The sequence below is a fragment of the Diadema antillarum genome, unplaced genomic scaffold (assembly GCF_040938485.1).
Source record: "Diadema antillarum isolate AM-2024a unplaced genomic scaffold, OU_Dant_1.0 seq00001265_RagTag, whole genome shotgun sequence".
Classification (NCBI taxonomy): domain Eukaryota; kingdom Metazoa; phylum Echinodermata; class Echinoidea; order Diadematoida; family Diadematidae; genus Diadema; species Diadema antillarum.
Genome location: NW_027272047.1, coordinates 1,533,656 through 1,539,908, shown reverse-complemented (window position 1 = coordinate 1,539,908; position 6,253 = coordinate 1,533,656).

Below are 6,253 nucleotides of genomic sequence, written 5' to 3'. Positions count from 1 at the left end.
TGCTACATTATGGAACACGGCTATTTCACAGTCATGTTCCAGAGAATGCTATACACTTGTAGGTATCAAACAGCAGTCAATATAGGTATCAAACAGCAGTCAATACATTTCTGTCATTCTGTTAGACATTATGCCCTATGCAAGCACTTTCAGAATGAATTATGACTTTGTGGTGGCAATAAAAACAAGATTATGAATTATCAATGCTGATTATGAAGCAAGGGCATAATCCATAGTAATGATATGGCTTGTGTATGTCAGATAATTTATGAATGTGCATTTGTGGTTAATGAGAGAGAGAGGGAGAGAGTATTATATATATGTATGGGGCTGGGGTACTAGTGGCGATTTTATTTTATCACGATCAAACAGCATACAGAGTATTAATGCCATTGGCTGCTTTCCAAGAATTACAAATCCACTACTCACAACGACAAAAAAGAAATCTCCTTTAATCCCCTAGAGCTTTTTTATGCAGACTGTTAAAACACGCAAAAATTGCCCACCATGAAGCCCATCCGCAGGGGGTGAAATTTCTCACCGAAATGTCGTTAAGCAGAATTTAAAGTGGTTTATGCATGCAGGAGTACAAGTATACGACAACACGCACTTTGCAGCTATCACGTCATATGTGCTGTGACATATCTCAGAGTCAATCCATATTTGCCTTACAATTTTTCGCATTTGTCTCCTTGTTCTGGAGTGGTTGCCACGGTAATTTCTCTCCAGGCTGACTAGAGTAAATGTGCGGCTTTATGCAAATCATGCGAAAATGACAAATTGAAGCACCTTTGAGACTCACTATAAAACAAAGTCTAGTAAATGAGTTTTGTTTCCTGACCCTCTTAACGAAGTGCAAATACAAAGAAAAATGAAAGAAGGGGATTCTAAGATTCAAATCGATTGCATGGGGAATCAATTTCAAATGCAAAAAAAAAAATCCCCAGGAAGAAGAGGCATCATTTAAATCAAGTTTGGCAGAGTTCGACGGGAGCAGAACGGTGTCACCTAGTTTGGTCAGTTGCTTGACAACGGGGGGAAAATTCACAGTTATAATCTGATATTAGCAGGAGGCTGGAACAACTCGCGAATGGCACAGTCACTCGGATAGCACAGTAGAAGATGCTGCGTTTACCTTCCACTGATTACAAATCGCTCAAAATCCTTTCCATCCACGTAATGTTCACAGATAGAGGTGACAGCATGCATTTTGTTTTATAATATTTTTCCTGTAAAGTCTCCATTAAGACTGGTGAATATACATCATTGGCTGGTTTGCACTGGATTACATGTCAACATAGCTTTCACGGAATTGCATCTTTGGAAAGGTTCATAAAAATGTCTAGTGATTCTTTTTCTTTTCTTTTCATTTTTTTTTTTTTGGGGGGGGGGGTTGCTGTTGTGAAGATGACATGCCCATAGATGAAAGTTGTGACATGAAACATGTAGAATCATGTCATGACTTGATGAAAGTTTCAAATGATGGCGCCTGTAGAAAATAATTGCTACGGTTTATTGGTCCCTCTGACATTCCACTGGCTGCAGAACTGACTCTGAGTTGAGTGACCGAGTTGAATCAACCGTCCCGTATATTATAGCAGAGTTTACAGCTTTGACGATCAAAGTTTTCACAGCAGTAAGCAGAATAATGCTACTCATGTAGGAAAGGAAGTATGTTAATCTTCCTGACTTCTATCCACAGATAGAGAGAGGTTTCGGTTCTTCAGTTCTCATTTTCCATCCCAAAACTGCGCCGCAACACATCACCACCTCACAAAAAATTCAGTAGAAGTGCACATTAGTTTACATCGCTGGGATGAGAACTAGGCTCATTGCAAAGTGTGGAAGCTTTCTGGGCGACGGTCCTCGTAGCGAAAAAAGAAAGGAAACACAAAACAAAAACTGGCACGGCAGCACAAATCCATGCAGCGGCAGATGTCCATTTATGTCTCCATTTCAACTTCCTCCCTGCACTTTCTTCCTCGCCGACGAGATAAATCGCTTCGAGACGAGGTTATCTATGGTAGAAGGGGGCTTCTCCGCCTGACTCTGGCGGTGGGGTCCATGGGATGCGCGATTTGCGAAGGCTCATTTTTCGAGACGAGAGAGGATATTGCCGTCAGAAACAGGAAATTAATAGCGTGGCTTTTTCACATGGGATCTTCTCCATTTTCGACCACACGACAGATAGATAAATAATTCAGAAAAGAGACAGAACAGGCATAGAGAGATGAAGACGAGGGTCAATTTTTTGTGACCAGAGTCAGAATAGGGAAAAGAAGAGAAAATAGAAATATCAGCATATTGAGGTGCATAAGAAAGACACACACATGTTTGTGCTGAAGGAAAGGACAAAAGAAGTAAAATGTGGGCGGATGAGAAGTCTCCCGAGATCTGTCACTCAGTGGCAAGAGCTTTACATAACACATCTTGTGGTGGCTTACAACATACACAACATGTGGTAGCTGTTACCTCTGTTGGTTTACATTGATAATCAGTGGATCTGTCCTCACATCTATCTTGTAACACACACTTCCTACAACATAATGACTATACCATACATATGTGAGAGAAAAGGAGAGGTTCTTTAATCACCGTGGCTATAAATAACACCAACAAATTGAAACAATACCACGGAATCTGTTGGAAACCAGTTACGGCCTATCACTTTTGCGCAGCGGCTGTGGTATTACACATGAACACTGATGACAATTCAAATCTTGAACGTCAGATAAAGAGACCAAGCACACGTGACCTATGACCTTTTCAATGCATATATCAGCGTATGAAAGAACCAATTTCTCTGTATGGTGAAAATGATGGCGAAAACACTCAAGCAGCAGTCAGCTGGTATCAGAGAAAAGAATTCTAATTGATCTTGTACTCCGCTGGGGGAAACTCCCCATGGTTCACCTTTACACATATTTTTGGCTGCTGCACCAGAGTAGACGTAATACTTTGCGAGTTTGATCCATACAAGTACAGCGTTATCATGGGAAACAAACTCGCACGTTTGTTCTATGCACAGATATTCTGAGACACTTTCCATGTTGTTTTATGCACAGATATTCTGAGACACTTTCCATACACACCTACAAACCGAGTACATGTTGCTGCATGTACTCAATCAACATTTCATGTCTGTCAAGCACTAAAGGTAGCGACACATTGGAGGAGGGGATTTAAAATAAATGCAGTCACAGTAGCCAATAAAAGTCTTTAAAAGTGAAGTCACTTGCACTCAAGCATTCACCTTGGTTTGGATCTACTACACTGACTGATAATTGGACACCAATATACACACTATACTCGGGAGGTATCCATGCTACTGGTTCAGAGACAGCAGAAAATACAATTTCCTAGTTGCTGTTATTTCTCCAACACACGTTCTGATCAAAGGTCATGCTACATAATATTTCTTTCAAGAAACAACAACAAATGGGTGCTCATGACAAAAAAATTTTTGAAATTATACATATGTATGAAGCTATTCAATGACAACTTGGAACTTCACGTTCAATCAAAAAGAAATAATGCCTAAGTTTCTGTCTACAATTTTGAACAAAGTATGTATTGTGAGAATGCCAAGGTTAGTGTACAACATCCACGGCTTCTATCATCGAGAAAGGGCAAGGCGTCAAATTGTCCTGCGGCCGACTTCGGATTAACCTCATGGCGACAATTTGATTTTGCAATAGTGTCTGTTGTCTGTAGACTCACTCCCCATAGAGAACTATAGATGGGTTAAACAATGAGTGATTGCAGCAAAATGAGGCTCCATCCACAGTGGGCACGGGTAGAGACATCCAACATTTTATGAGCGATGGCCTTGTAGTGCACGGGGTGTCCTTCTTGAAGGAGATTGTGTTCCATGCTGCATTTTCACAAATTTATAACAACTCTCCTCCAAATTCTTCAGATAATATACAAATGTAGTATGAATGTAATCTTATCAATCCAAATATCTTTCATACTGTCACACTGAATCGTAATTGTAGCTTCTGGTATTCCTTTACATTGCACTGAATTAAGCTTCACAAATTCTTTTAAGGATTGGTATCTATTAAAGGTTTAACCATCAAATGCATACCTGATCAATTAACTAGCAGACAGCTCAATGACAAGGAAGAGCTTTGAAGGTTACAGTGTTTGTGACTGCTATCATCATGGTTACTCTTTGTGTGCTTTGAGAAGGGACTGGCACAAAAAAAGGGCCATAGCTCCGTACACACAATCCAAACCGGCACAGAAAGGGTTAACATGATAGCTACCTTTAAAGCCTACAGGACACACTTATAGTTATCCTACATTGCATGTTTACTTTCTCGGTAGTGTATAATCTGCTGACTGAGTGCAGGAACATGCTGTTGTCAAAGCATGGGTCAACAGGTCGTATAGAGCCATCGGCTCTTGTCTCACACACCCAAAATGGCCTGTCCTTGCATCAGACGCCGTTCGACCACCATCCCTCATGTTACCCGACTTACGCGCTTCAGTGATTTTTGCATGCACCAACCAGCCTGATGATCCAAAGGCGTCCAGAACTTTAGCCTTTTAATCCAGGCTTCTTGTTTCTCTTTGGATGGGATTAAGCATTTGTTTTAAATTATTACCTTCCTTTTCCATTTGCATTTTTAGAATATTTTGGCTTGCTACGCTTACAACAGTAGCAACAAGTGCAACACATGCCATTTTTTGTTCCTTTTTGGTGAAATGACCAGGCAACTAAATCTTTATTTCGCACTGTTTGGACAAATTCTTTTGGACTGGGGACAAATTCACACAAATTTTGTCTTGTGGTTGTTTACAACAGCCCAGCCAGACTTTCCTTATTTAATTTCTGTAGATATAGAAGGGCATTTTTCTTTTAAAAAAATATTGGGCCTTCCATTGTTAGTATACTAGCAAACGGTCCACTGCAACGCTGTGTGTTAGTGTGTGCTGCAGCCACTATCAGTGGAATCATAAAATCCATCTAGATAATATGAAGGAAAAAAAAACAGAAAAAATGAAAAAAAGAGAAAATTATGAGACATTAAAATCAAAACAGATCAATGGCATAAGATGTTGCAACTTTTAAGGTATAATACAAATATGGATATATAAATATAGACAAATATTGATAAATATGGCATATAGTGTGCATGTCTTGCAACATGTGCTAAAAATGAAGTGTATAGTCGGGCAAGCATGAGGCAAGCGGTAATACAGACAGGAGAGTATATGTTAATGGTATAGCATGACCTTTGAACCTTGAACGTGCGACATACAGGCTACTGCAAATAATATCTACAGCTAAGAAAGCATTAAAGTCCCTCAGGTATATATAGCAAGACAAAGATTTAGATATTACCTTAACTGGCTTATATTTGGCTTTAATATGTCGCAATCTCTTTCTCTCTCTCTCTTTCTCTCTCTCTCCCTCTAGCTTTCAATCCATCTATCACTTTCTCTCTATACCTCTCTTTTATATTAACATCAAGTTGGTAAAATTGTGAAAACCAACCCAATCCCTCCCCCCCCCCCCCCAAAAAAAAAGCATGCAAAACTGTATAAATTCTTTTCATTGTGTAAGTTCCTTACTGCAAGCTATGAGAAATATCTGTATACATTTATGAAACCAATCATTTACTAAGTATATCTATAGGCACTATGCGTCTATATTAATATTTAAAAAAGGATCAAAGCTTATACCCCAAAAGTTACGTGAAGTGGCTTATCCTGCAATATATAAGAGAGAAAAAGTATCACAGTCAAAATGGAAATAGGCAAATATTCACAATGACAGTGTGCGCCTGTAGAATTGAAACAAAATACAAATAAAACACATGTAAAATCATATTCTTTATTGACGAGCCAAAATGGGTGGTATATGAAATTTTCATGCAGTCACACTGGGCACATTCTAAAGCTCAAAAGATATACATAGTTATTAAGCCAGCAAACGCAAATTAATCATCAGCGCATCAGAGTTCAGGAAAACCAAAAAATTAAAGAAATTAACACAAGGCACTAATCAGAGTAAGAATACTATCTAGTTAGATTATATCATCTCTTTAGTAGAATGCATTTATCTGAAATATCATTTAAAATCATTGATTGTACTTGTGTCTGTACACTTTGAGAGCTAATTTGATTTTAATAATGACAGACAGCTGTGACACTATGCTGGAAAAGGTAATGCTTTTGTCTTGCTGAATTCAAACATTTTCTGTAGGTAATATCACTGCATTTTTAGGAGAGGTATATTTTT